The sequence below is a fragment of the Arvicola amphibius genome, chromosome 3 (assembly GCF_903992535.2).
Source record: "Arvicola amphibius chromosome 3, mArvAmp1.2, whole genome shotgun sequence".
NCBI classification, from domain to species: domain Eukaryota; kingdom Metazoa; phylum Chordata; class Mammalia; order Rodentia; family Cricetidae; genus Arvicola; species Arvicola amphibius.
The window spans coordinates 5,548,838-5,563,402 of record NC_052049.1 but is presented as its reverse complement, the minus strand read 5'-3'; the positions used below and the strand labels follow the sequence as shown (position 1 = coordinate 5,563,402).

At 44.8% G+C, this 14,565-nt stretch overlaps 1 pseudogene; it reads left to right on the top strand.

Annotated features, from left to right (window-relative positions):
* LOC119808881 overlaps window positions 1-3,641 on the top strand; it is a 31,621-nt pseudogene extending 27,980 nt beyond the window's left edge.
* Window positions 3,642-14,565: the final 10,924 nt, after the last annotated feature.

The window sequence follows — 14,565 nt, the reverse complement described above, 5'->3', positions numbered from 1 at the left end:
TAATGATGTTCTCTTTTCCCATGAACAGGACTTGCCTCCTCTAAGCCATACCTGATCACATTTTTGGAGCAAGGACGAGGACCTTCAGGACATGAAGAGACAAGTCAGCAGCTGCCATGAAAACAGGTGTGTAGGAATGAGGGGACAGAGGCCAGGGGTGAGAAATTTGCAGGAAAGGAGGCTTTATCCCAACACTGACTCACAATGTTCTGATGTACATAAGGTTTTAAAGGATCTCCTTTTGTATTTTACTGTGAGAAGAGGATGTTTATGATGCATTGATTCTGTTATGCTTTGTCTTCTCCCATCAGGATCAGCTTATGCTTACAGTAACTGACTAAACTTCTGTAATTTCTACATAAACACTATGTATTTTTTTTTATTAATTTGGTCAGTCGATCCTCATACATGAGATGTGCATAATCCTCCTGTCTCCAATCCTTTAAATATACTATTTAATATTGGAAATGCACAGTTTTCTACTTATTTCAGCCCAATTTTCATACACTTGAAAACTAAGCATTTAGGATGTATTATGAACTACTAAATTATGTGTCTTCCAACTTAAACTACATTTACACTTGTGTTCATCTGGACATAAAATTTCTATATGTTTTTAAGTGTCTCATTTACATTAGCATCATAGTTTGTTTTCATAATGGTTGATGTTGTGCCTTCCCTAATGTTTGACCATTGATTCATATTCATTTGTTTCTATGTTCTATGTTGTCTTGGTCTTTGTTGTTCACCTTCTAGTTATGTAATTTCAACCTATCTTGGTGGTTTAATTAGGATGCACTGAATGCATCTTTAGAATATGAATGTAACATTATTAATATTGAAAAATACAGGTCTGAACCAATGTTTCTGTTTTTAAAAAATAAACAGAAATATAGAGAATTTTGCTCAGGTTTCATTCATTTCTCAACTTTTACTCACCAGGAAAACAAACACTCTACTGGCAAAGAATGTGGCAAAGCCCCCTCCTTGGAACTCACAACCTATTAGCCACCAGAAAATTAATTTAAGAAAGAAGCCATATAAGTGTGAAGAATGTGGTAAGGGCCTTGCCTTCTCCATCGTTATTTTGTGTGCACAAGAGAATTCACACAGGAGAGAAAGCCTACAAGTGTGAAGTATGTGGCAAGGCCTTTCATGCTCCATCATTACTTTCAAAACACAAAATTGTTCATACAGGACAGAAAACCCTACAGTGTGAAGTATGTGGGAATGCCTTCTATTTTCCATTACGACTCTATCTACACATGAAAATTCATAGAACAGAAAAAACCCTACAAGTGTGAAGCATGTGGCAAGGCCTTCAATATCCATCACAACTGTCTATACACAGTAAAGATTCACACAGGAGAGAAGCCCTACCAGTGTGAGGTATGTGGCAAGGCTTTCTGTTTTCCATCAAAACTTTCTCTACACAATAAAATCCATACAAGAGTGAAACCCTACCAGTGTGAGGTGTGTGGCAAGGGCTTCAACCGTCAATCACGGTTTTCTAAACACAAAAGGATTCATGCAGGAGAGAAACCCTATGAGTGTGAAGTATGTGGCAAGGGCTTCAGTCGTCAATCCCGACTTTCTGACACAAAAGGATTCACACAGGAGAGAACCCTATGAGTGTGAAGTGTGTGGCAAGGCCTTCCATGCTCTCTCATTACTTTGTAAACACAGAATGGTTCATACAGGAGAGAAGCCCTACCAGTGTGATGAGTGTGACAAAGCCTTCCTCAATCCATCATCACTATCTGTACACAAGAGGGTTCATACTAGCCAGAGACTTTACCTGTGTGAAATGTGTGGCAAGGCCTTCCATGTTCAATCACAACTTTCTGAACACAGGAGAATTCATACAGGTGAGAATCCCTACAAGTGTGAAGTGTGTGGGAAGGCCTTCAATCGTTCATCACGACTCTCTCTACACAAGAAGATTCATACAGGAGAGAAACCTTATAAATGTGAAATATGTGGCAAAGGCTACAACTACTCCATCAGGAATTTCTCTGCACAAGAAGATTCATACTGGACAGAAACCCTGCAAATGTGAAGTATGTAACAAGGCCTTCTATGTAACCATCACAACTTTCTGAACACATGAGAATTCATACAGGTGAGAATCCCTACAGTGTGAAGTGTGTGGCAAGGCCTTCGACCGTCCATCACGACTCTCTTCTACACAAGAGGATTCATTCAGGAGAGAAACCCTTCAAGTGTAAAGTATGTGGCAAATCTTTACAGGAGTCGATCGGGACTTTATTCACACAAGAGTACTCATTCAGGAGAGATACCCTTCAAGTGTGACTTATGTGGCAAATCGTACAGGAGTCCATCAGGACTTTATTCACACAAGAGGACTCATACAGGAGAGAAACCCTAGAAGTTGGAAGTATGTGTTAAGATCCTGTGCTGCAACCTTTACTTAAACTACATGAGGAGAATTCATACAGGCAAGAAACCACACAAGGATGTGGGCAAGGCTTCTGTGTTTCATTATGACTTTCTGTATACACGAGCATTCATACAGGAGAGAAAGCCTTCAGTCATTCAGTATGACCACCTAAACACATGAGCATCCAAGAAAGAAACGCTACAACTGGGAAGTATGTGGCAAAGCCTTCCATTTATCATCATTACTTTCAAAAACACACAGCTCTTTCATATTTGAGAGAAACCCTACAAGTGTTTAAGTATGTTGGCAATGTCTTTAAAACTTTCATGGATTCTTTTTCATTTTTAATAATCCATTCTGGAAAGAAACCCTACTGTGAAGAATATGAAAAGCCCTGTTGTAAAAAGTCATACTAACTCTGCACAAATATCTCACACTAAGGAGAAAACCACAAGAGCAAGGAATGTGGAAAGACTTTAGAACTTGACCACACATTCTTAACACCAGGCTTTTCGTATTAGAGAGAGACATCAGGAGTGTGGAGAATGGCAAGGTCCTCCATGATCCTTCTGGTCTTAACCAACACCAAAGAATTCCTTTGTGAGAGAAACCCTGTGGACAATGTGCCAAGATTTTTTTTGTACTTACTAAGAAGTCTTGAATCACCTGATCACTATACTGGAGAGAAATGTCATTAGTGTCATCAATTTTTGAAAACATGAGCTTTTGAGTGGCTTCTCAAGACAAGTATTTCAAACTTCAGTGAAATAATACAAATGCCAAAATGTTCATAAAATGTTTTCTATTTCTTAAAACTCTAAAAGATATCAAAATAATTCTAGATAAAAACCTTTCAATTATGTGGGATATCCTAATGCTAAATGGAAATCTGGGAAACAAAGCTAGAAAGAGAAAGTAGGTAGAGTCAAGGAGAAGCCATGTGACTGCCAAAAGAGAATGATGCCGGAATATTGCCAGTAATCACAGCCTCGTGGTGATACATAGCTTAATAGAAGTGGGCTAATTAAGAATGTAAGGAGCTAGCTAGGAATATGAGCCATTGGCCAAACATGTTGTAATTAATATAGTTTCTGTGTGACTATTTGTGTCTGGGTAGCTGGGAAGGGAAAGCAACTGTCCTGTTTACATACCTAAGCTCAGGATTAAATACTCACACTGGGCAAAAGCCTTACAATATCTACAATGGCAAACCTCCCAACTGTACCTGAAACCTTAAGGAACATCAAAGAATTCATTCTGGAGAAGAAACCCTACAAGTGCGAAAAATGTGGCAAAGCCTTTAGTGTTTACACATGACATCTCAACAGCAGACTATTCATACTGGAGAGGACGAGTATGACGGAGAACCGCAAGTTTATCCACCAGTCTTCTGGATTTAAACAAACATCTAACAGTTCTTGTCAGAGGAGCCCTGTGAACTGTGGCGCCGAGGCATTTTTATACAAAGAAATTCTGAAACAGCTGATAATTCATACTGGAGAGAAATTGCACTAGTGTCGTAAATTTTAAAAAACTGTTTCATAAGCTTTTGTGTTCCTCAGGACATGGTCATTCAAACTTCAGTGAAATGATGCAAAAATTTAGATATTCATAATTTAATATATTCAAAAATTGTTTATGCTTCTTGAGGACCCTAAAAGATATCAAAAATATTCTGATCAAAACCATACAAATAGCGTGAATGTGATAGATGCCTTTGGAGTCATCCCGACCTTACCCAGACGAAAGAATCCTAGTACAGAAAGCCATAGTGCTTGTGAAAAATACAGTGATATATGTTACCATCAACCAACATGGCCTCCTTTAGTATCTATCCCAGACGGACACAACACAGCAGTGAATGGTGAACCAGTGCCTTTAGGACTCCTCGTACCTTCAACCAGTGATCTCAACCTAAAGTTGACATCCTTTAATACCGTTGTTATCCCCAACCGTAAAAATTGTTTGTCTTTTCTACACCTTAACCTAACATTTGCTACTGTTAAGAATCAGGGTGGTTTTAGGTGACCCCTCTGAGAAGATCTTTTGACCCCCAAGTGGGTCTGTTACCCACAGGTAAGGAACTGCTGTCATAAACAAAGAAAAATGTTCACAACTAAGTCAACAACCGTAGAATTTGAGGAATTGAGAAAAGAACGTTTCTTTATCATTCACTGTAATGATTTCAACCACATAAGGCTGATATTTCTGGGTTCTAGTGGTCCTGCATGTACATAGAAGCCCTCAGGCAGAAGTGCCTAATGCCCCCTGGGGATGTTTAAGGGCTCCTGCATGACCCATGGGTAGATGGATCCACATATGACTCACCTAAGCCTTTGCACACATGCTTGAGCCCTGTCATCTGCATATGACGTAGCCACACAACCCCCCCTGTGCACATTTGCTAGGCAGTTTTTAAAAGCTGGATGCGCCATCTTCCTCTCTCTCTCTCTGCATATTGACTTCCCCACTCCTGTGTACACCCCCTCTAATAAACTCCTAAGTGGATTTCTTGTGTGGCTCCAGGTAATTTCATTGGTACTGTAAAAAAAGCTATTACCCTAGACAAAAACTAATTCAGGCCTTTGCTGTTCCTTCTACAAAAAAAAAAAAAAAAAGTTTTATCATTCCTAGGACTAGCTGGCTTCCTGCTTTCCTGGATCCCATCTTTTTCTCTCTTCACCCACCCATTATATGAGCAGCTCCCCTTCTCCATATCATTCTTAAACCCCTTTCAGAGACTCCAACAAGCCCTTATCCAGGCCCAGCTCTTCATCTCCCAGATTTAATGATTTAACTCGTCATTTCTCTCCCTCTATTTAACAGAGAAGGGATATACCCTTAGCGTCCTAGGACATCAGCTGAGACCTTCCTTTGCACCTGTAGCATACCTGTCAAAGAAGCGGACCTCACTACTCAGGGCTGGGCACCCTGCACATGGGCTTTAGCGGCCACTGAGCTTCTGATCCGTGAGTCAAAGAAACTAACCTTTGGGTCACCACACCACTGTCTTCTCTCCATAATCTCTCCCATATCTTAATTTATAAAGGCTTACAAACCCTACCCCCTTCCTGAGTTCTTTCCCTCAAGGTGGCGCTAGAAGAAGATGCCACATTCACTTTTCAATGCTGCCCACTCCTTAGTATCTCAAATCTCCTTCCTCAACCTAACGTTCCCATTCCTTCATAGAAACCTTAGATGTTTTACTGCCTCACCCCCCACATATACAGGAAGGCAAACTGTCCCCGGCCACTTATACCTTGTACACAGATGGCAGATCCTTTTTATGTGAGGGGACCTATAAAAGCAGGCTATGCCATAGTGTCAGATACTGGGGTATTAAAGGCAAAGGCACTCCCTGCCCATACAATTAATCACCAGGTTGAGTTAATAGCCCTTATCCCTACCTCCCAGTCAGCAAAGGGACAATCTTTAAATGTTTACACAGGCTCCAATATGCCTTCCATATACTCTGGTCCCACACATTTGTCTGGAAGGAGTGTTGTCTTCTTATGACAAAAGAAGGATCCATAACTAACTCAGGTTATATTGTGGACTTGTTAAAAGCCTCCCATCTCCCTAAAGCTATAGGAATTATTCCCTGTAGGTCTCATCAGACAGACAGCTCCAAGGGAGACAACCAGGCTGACCAAGGAGCTAGTGTAATGGTAAATGTAAGATGCTGCAGATCCCTGAGTGGCAGCAGTGGGCAGTGGGCCATGAGACCACGCTGCAAGTCCCCCGAAGTACAGCGAGTACTGAGAGCTGCCACTCCCAGGCAGGGATGGCGTAGTTCCCTGAGTAGCTGCAGTGGGCCACTAATCCCAGGCGGGGATCCACGTGGTGGGTGAGAGACCTCAATACAGCTGCCAGTCTCACGAGGAGAGACAGACAGATGGGTGTGCCACAGGTCTCTGAAGGCAGCGGGTGCTGGGTAGAGAAGCCACGTGGCGGGCGAGAAACATACATGGATAGGCACGCCATGCAGAGTGATGTGTATTTATTTAGTGGGTTATAGAGGGAAAGGGGGAGAAGAGCAGAGAGAGAAGAGGGAAGGGGAGAAGGGAGAGACAGAAGGTGCCTCTTTGAGAGGGAGACAGAAGAGGAAAAGACTCAGGCTAAAAGCTGAAGATCAGCTTGCCTCAGCAGACGGGGAAGGGAGGGAGTGTGGGTTGTCTCTTAAAGGGATAGCACAGACCATTATATTCCCATCTCTTTTTTATAATAAAAAAGCGGGAGTTTAGGCACAACAGGTTAAAGGAAGTGGGGAAGCAGATTCTCAAGACTGCTTTCTACTTATTTGTGGGTGTCATCTTGGGGTGGGGCCTGAGAAAGCTGGGTGCTGGTCACATCCTGGCATAGCTAGTCTGTTTGTTCCTGTCCGGTGTTTGTGGTATAAAAATGTCTGGTGTCTCTTACACCTGTTTAAGCTATTGTCAGAACACAGGACAAAGTTAAGTTTAGGGAAAAAAAAATTAGGATCAGGGAATTGAGAGGTTGTATCTGACCTGTTTAAGGTGGATCCTTCAATTTGGCTCCCTGGAACTCACAAGAATTTTCAGTTTGTGAAAACAGAAGTTTTTAAACAGCAGCATGTTTATGTCAGACTGACTGTGACAGATGTTTTTGCACAACGAAGAGTATTTTTAAGACTAAAGAAGGCAGCATGGGAGAGGAATTTGACAACTTGTACTTGTCCTCACTCTTTATTACGTACAGGTCTTTTATTTGTATTTTGTTGAAATTTGTTTGGTGAGGTTGTCCTTTTAAACTGGCAAAACCTCTCAGCTGTCAAACTGCATCAGAGATCTGTTAGAAGGATAAAATCTTACTTGAGTTATTGATTAAACAACAACAGAGAACTTACTTGGATGGGACCTACCGCGACTCCTCAGGGTCCTCCATGGTGACTGAAGGACACACAGAGCCTGTCAGGCTCCAGAAAATCCTGTGGGCTACGAAATCTGTAGGAAGACAAGCCTGTCTTGACCTGAGCAGCTACACTGTGGGTTCCAGCAATTCTGTCCACTTCTGGAGATCTTCAGTTTGCCTAGTGGTCAGTGCTTGGGACGTTGAAACAAACTGCAGATGGGTGTGGTTCTGTGCCCATTTGTCCTCTGTCTTCTTTGGAGGAAATAGAATGCTGCTGCTAGGAGCCAACCTGTCCCTTTTTGAAATGAAGAGTCTTTTAGTAATTAAATATTTAAATGCCATATTCCTGAGATCTCTGAGCTGTTGAGGGCTGCTTACCAGTTATAGATAAGTTATAATTCCAGCAAAGAATCTGCCTGAGGGGCTGGGTCCAAGCTTAAGTGTACTGGCTCTCAACTTAGCAGGTAAGATTTACACTTGTAAAAAGACAGAAAGAAAAAAAAAACTGCTTGCAATAGAAGGTTAACGGCATAACAGACAATAGTAGAGAACAGCTTAATATATTTTAAATCAGGGTTGCATTAAATATATCATACTTTAAGAGACTTAAAAGTACATAGCAATTTAAAACATGAAACATTGCTTTGTAGTCTGAATGAGATACAAAGAACAGACAATTATAACATTTAACAGCAAACATAGGTGTATTTAAGTTACATGTAAACACAAACACAGAGTGAACAAAAATTGCGCAAAGTGGATACTCATCGTGGGCCCTACCAAAGGCATGCCACCGCGCAAAACACACATGCAACAGAGTCAGCACTGGGGGACCAGACAGGGAATACCTCATTAAAGATGGTGGAGCTTAGTCACCTGACCTGGCTCTCAGTTAAGATGGTGGTGAAGTCACCTGACTTCAGTTAAGATGGTGGTAAGGTTGCCTGACCTCAGTCAAAATGGCAGTGGTCACATGTTGTATGAAAAAGCTGTGATTTATGAGCTGCAGGGATTTTAAGTTTAATAATAAGAGAGACCTAGAGGTGTGATACTCCCTGTCGCTGAGCTACCATGCCACAAGCTGCAGCAGGAAGCAAAAGGCTGGATTGGAAATAGCCGCTTTGTGTATCCAACCAATCTTGTTGGCAGCAGTAGCGGTGGCCGGGACACTTTGAGGAAACTCCTTCCCTTTGCCAGTGCACTACAGTAGTTAGAAAGCTCCCATAAAAGTGGAGCCAGTGGGACGCTGGCAGAGTGAGGGTAGGAGCTGAAGAAGTAGGGCATTAAGGTCCGGGGTTTTAGGGCCTCTGAAAGGCATCTCAAGGGAGAGGCTGGACTGATGGGCTTGGATGGCTTGCTACCAATAGCAGAAACCGTGAAAACCTGTGAATCGGTGACTCCACAAGGTCTCTAATGGGATGTCTCCCCCTATAGGTGGGGTGTAAATCAGTGGCAAATACCCCAGAACCTATAGGAGAGTTTCCTCTGCCCACAGGTAGAATGCTACAGCTTGATTGTATCCAGTTGAGGTGCACTGGGAGCTTGAGAAGCAAGTTGCTGCTCAAGTGTACTTTCACGATGCAAAAAAAGGAAAAGAAAAAAAGAGAAGAATCTGAGAGACCCTGGGCCCTCAGGCACAGAAGGACTGACCACGGGTTATCCAAATACATTTTTGCTAAGGGAAGCAATCCAGAGATGAATGTCAGTGAAGGGCACAAGCGTAGCTGTAAAAACCATGGTTTGGGGCTGTCACCCCATTTCTAGGAACACCAAAAGATTTCCAGGAGCTTCATGGTCAATTCCTTAGGTTGGGAGAAATGGTTAAACTGACCAGAATAAGGGAAACTCACCAGTTAAAGCCGATGGTGTACAATGAAGTCGCATTCAAGCTTGGGGAACCTGACCTTGGGAGAGGTGCTCTGCAGCAGAGCACTCGCTGCAGTCCATCCCACCGCATTCCTCGTAAAGGCCACAGATCTTCCCCCTTCCTCTCTCCCTCCACTCTTGATTTGCCATCCTGCCCCAGCTCCAGCAGGCACTCCCTCGGTACCCATGGTCCCCTCTGATCAGGGAAACAGGCCAACTGCAGATCATCCTTCTCCCTCCATCCTCCAGGTCCAGTCTCCCAGTCTCACCCCCAGCTCTTTAGCATCAGCCTGTGCTCACCTGCTGCCCCAACACCCAGGGTCCTAACTAAGCCGATCCTGTGGAACACCCTGCTTCCCAGCCTCTTGTGAAGCTGCCTCTCCACATCCAGCCCTTCCTTGTGCCTAAATCTCAGGTCCCAATACCCAGAAATGTATTTTATCTTGATCCCCCAGTGACCATACCTATCAGGACCCAAGGTGATTTTCCTACACACAACACACAGCTACCACACTCCCTTATGAGCCAGAGAGAAGACAGAAACCAAGGAACAAAACAGGAAGTCAATTAGGACAAGACCAGATATCAGCACCTAGAATAATAATCTTCCCAATGCCAGGTGCCCAGATGCCAGCTCAAAAACACAATGAGTAGCAGCCAGGACAATATGTCTCCACTATAGCAGCAACCCTACCACAACAGGCTCTGAATAGAGTTGAGACAAAAATAAAAGTCCTTAAAATAACCTTTATGCACATGGTAAAGTCTTAAAGTAGAAGGAAATAAATCCCTTAAAGAAAGAAAAGAAGCCTGGTGGCTTCAAACAGCAGTTTGGCTGTGCTGACTGGCTGGCTTTTACTCTGCCAGCAGGACCCTCCTGCTGAAGGACACGCACTACATGTTCAAGGAAGAAGACATGTTTACCCCCAAATTGTGGGCCTACCACCACCTTCACCCTGTTTCCAATTCATCCTGGGGGAGAAAGATTCCTCAAAAATCCTCCAGACATCTTCCTGGGGAGATGGGAGTCAGGCTCCTAAGTTGCCTCAGGTAAGTGGAGGTTCCCTCTGTGTGCCCTGCTGGGGTTCTCTTTTCTCTGCCCTAATAGAACCCCTTCTTTTCCTGGGGATTCTCCCAGATGTGGTTGGGATTCTGCCGGTGCTACAAGTTGCAGTTGAGATGTTTCCTTTTTAATTCTCCATCTGGCAGAAAAACAACAAACCAAAACAGATCAAGGCTCCCCAGAACGAAACACCGCAGCAGCAGAATGTGCTCTCCATATTCCAGCCTCGGCAGCATTTTGTTGTGCTCTGTTGTGTTGCTCTTATTAGCACTGTGCGCTAAAACCAAGGTCCTGCTGACTTCATGGAACCTGCCCGTCACCCAGCTACCTATTTCTTTTTCTTCTTTTCATTTCAATATAAGGCTGTCTTCCTTCCTTTTATGATTTAAAAATGCTGCTGAGAGTCCCAATCAGGAGGCAGCAAGAAATGCTGGCGGGTACCCGGGCGCAGGCAGGCCCACAGAGCAGCCAGTCCCAGGCTGAGACTCGCGGTCCCGGGAGAGCGGGTGCGAGCGGGCGGCGGGTGCGAGCGGGCGGCGGTGTGCGAGCCGGGCGGCGGGGTGCGAGCGGGCGGCGGGTGCGAGCGGGCGGCGGGTGCGAGCGGGCGGCGGGTGCGAGCGGGCGGCGGGTGCGAGCGGGCGGCGGGGTGCGAGCGGGCGGCGGGTGCGAGCGGGCGGCGGGTGCGAGCGGCCTCTCTCTGCGCTTATTTCATTTCAGAAGGCTTAAGAATGACTTTCCCATGTTGAGAAGAGGTTTATTAGGAGTACACAGGTACCTGCGGGCGGCAAAGTCTTTCGGAGGACTAGCGCGCCGACAGGCCGGGCAGGGGCCTGGCATGGGCCTTTTATAGGAAAAAGGGCGGCAGAAGCAGGCATACAGAGCAGTGCATGGTTACAGGAATCTCATTGGTCAGTTAAATGAGGCTCCTCCCAAGTACGAGGAAATCTGATAATAACTGACTCGGCTCTATCTAGGGTACATGTGGTTTTCCCCAGAACTTCCCGTTCCCCTCCCAGGCCAGACGCTTGACCACAGATATCCTGTCTGGCAATCCGGGCGTTTCTGTCCTTACCCTGAACTTCCCTGAATTTATACTTGTGTGTGTGAGCCTTGCAAAATGGCGTTACAGCAGCCCATGCTGATTGTAGGCACTGTAGCGGGAGCGGGGGTCTTTCAGTCTCAAAGTAAAAACAGTCTAAATGAATGTTTTACTCTGGAGTAAGTTTCTATATACAGTGTGTGTGAAATCATTGGTAAAGTGACAAAATAACTAATAAATGTAATAAACAGAACTGTAAGGGTCTCCACTCACATCCAAAACACCTCAGTTTGCAAGCTGAAGATTTTATTTATTTATTATTTATTTATTTATTTGTTAAAATTTCCACCTCCTCCCATCCTCCCATTTCCTTCCCACTCCTACTCCCCTCCCCCTCTCTCTCAATCCTAAGAGAAGTCAGGGTGTGCCCTGTCCTGTTTGAAGTCCCACGCCTTCCCTCCTCCATCCAGGTCTAGGAAGGTGTGCATCCAAACCCGACTAGGCCTCCCACAAGGCCAGTCCATGCAGTAGAATCAAAACTCAGTGACATTGTCCTTGGCTTCTCAGTCAGCCTCATTGTCCGCCACATTCAGAGAGTCCGCTTTGATCACATGCTCCATCAGTCCCATTCCAGCTGCCTTGGTGACTCCCATTAGATCAGCCCCACCATCTCAGTGGGTGGCTTCACCCCTCGCGGCCCTGACTTCCTTGCTCATGTTCTCCCTCCTTCTGCTCTTCATCTGGGCCTTGGGAGCTCAGTCCAGTGCTCCAATGTGGGTCTCTGTCTCTATCTCCATCCACCGCCAGATGAAGGTTCTACGGTGATATGCAAGATATTCATCAGTGTGTCTATGGGAGAAGGCAAGTTCAGGCCCCCTCACCTCTGCTGCCCAAGGACCTAGCTGGGGACATCCCCTTGGACACCTCGGAACCCCTTTAATTTGTGATCCTAGAGAAGCTAAATAAGAAGGTGAACCAAAAGAAAAACATATTTATCCGCCTGGATATTGGAAGTAGACAAGATCGCCAGGTAAAAGTTGGGCACAAGGGGGGGGGGGTTGCTTGGAAAGAAGGGGAGATGGGGAGAAAAAGTGAGAAGGGGAGGATGGGGTGAGTTTGGGGGAGTGGGATGGTTGAGGTGGAGGAAGGGTGGATATGGGAGTAGGGAAGAAGATATCTTAACTAAGGCAGCCATTTTAGGGTTGGCAAGAGACTTGACTCTAGAGGGGTTCCCAGGTGTCCAAGCTGAAGATTTTAAGAGCATCCTGACTCTCTGTGTGTCTTCCTCCAGGGGCAGAGATTGCTCCTTTCAATTCTTTCCCAAGGTCACATGCTCCCAGCGACTACGGGAATCTCCATTACACAGACTTATGGGAAATGTAGTTTCACATATTGTGACGTCACAGCCAAGGATTGTTGTAGTGCTTTCTGTTTCCCTTCTGTGCAGTTTACACTCTCACGTGCTTCCTTCTCCAATTTGGACTCAAGTGTTTTACTACTGTGCTGGGGTTGCATCTCTGAGCACAGGTTGGTTCGGGGTGCAGGGCAGCCCAGCAGGTTTGAGGGATCGTGCAGGGGGAGCCGGTAGGTCCATCATGGAACGAGTGGACACGGGGCGCATGGGAAGCAGGAAGAAACTCACTTTGGATTTGCTGTTCCTACCTAGGCTGCGCCATCCAGTCAGGATTTAGGTCCGCGCTAGGGAGAGGGCGATGGGGTCGGTGCTGGGTCCCTGCGGCTCCAGTCCTCCCGGGATCTCGCTCCCGGACAGGGCGGCTCGGCTGGCTGCCGGCCCTGAGGCTGTGCTGGGAGCTCACTTTCCAGCTCGTCCGGGGAAGCCTGCTGCCACCAGCTGACTCTGAATGGCTGTAGTCAGGATTCTCATTGGTCTAGAGAAGAAAGTGGAGTTTCTGGTCCCTACCTGCGCTGTATTAGTATTTGGTTATAATGAGAGACCTGGGAAGACATGGGTAGTGTTATTTGACAAAGTCAAGTTCTAGATAGGACACCACGGTTATTTGACTGGAGCTCCCAAACTTTTGTGCTGTGTTCCATAGCTGACTAGTCAGGAAGAGGCGCTATCCATGCCCATAGTAAATTTTATCACAGATCGCTGCAAAATTACCGCAGAGAAGGTTTCCATACATAGACATAGTTCCAGATATCAAGATGATGTCTCTTTATTACTAGATATTCACTAGAACCTTGGAATAAATGCCTTAAGTGTAGGAAAATGATTCCTTTAATGAGGGTAGGTGTTTGGGAGCCCCCTTTAATCAACTCCTTGCCAGTGTAATGATCACTTATAATTCTTCAAATTTAGGACAATTTCAATTTGGAGCTCAGGCATTCTCTCCTATTAGATAACAGGATACATAGAAGCTGTGAGAAAAAAAAAACAATTCTAAAGTAGAAAATAGTTTTTTTTAAGTAAACACTAAAGTATATATTCAACTGGTAGTGTAAATGATTAAAAAAAAATGTGAACAATCTCAAAGTGTAGCTAATCCGTGGAGGAAAACTAGCTGGCGGGCGTTAGTTTTTACTACATTCTGAAGGATAGTCTGATGGAACAGATTCCCCAGGCTGTACCAAAGATAACCAGAGGTGAAAATCTGAAGATAATGTAACTTCTAATACTTGTGATATCTTTTCAACCTTTTTCGCCTCTAAGGTAAATTAGGAAACAATGGCCTTATCTCTGCTTTTTTTTTTTAGCACCGTCATATTGCCCAGAGGAAAATTTTAAATTTTTTATAGATTCATTTATTCTTCATTAGTTTTTTTACGCACAAGCCTGATTGCATTGTTATTTTAAATTTCTTCTTCCATAAAAGAACACCAGCAATTAAAGGCTCATATTTGTTGTTCTTCTTTTTTTGGTGTGGGGTGTAACGCGGAGCCGGAGGAAGGGAGACCCAGGACGCGACCACGTGCGTGGGAGGATTATTTATTAAGGAAGGGGGTGCTCGACAGTGCGGGTCAAGGGAGGGAGGAAAAAGAAAGAGAAGGGGATAGAGAGAAAGAGAGAGAGAGAGGGAGGGAGAGAGAGAGAGAGAGAGAGAGAGAGAGAGGGCGCGTGAGCACGCGCAAAAGGGGGCAGTGAGAAGAGAGAGAGGGAAGAGATTCAGGATGACTCCAAGAGACCAGAGGTCGCTGGGAGTGGGCGTGGAAAGGGGCGGGGACCAAAAGAATAACAATATTTGCTTATTTGTTTTGTTAATGTTGCTGCTGAGTGGATAAATCTACAGTTTTCCATCAATATCAGAGATCTGAGAAGAAGTTAGAGCAGGACGTGTAATCCAGATGGTCCTTGTCAATTAT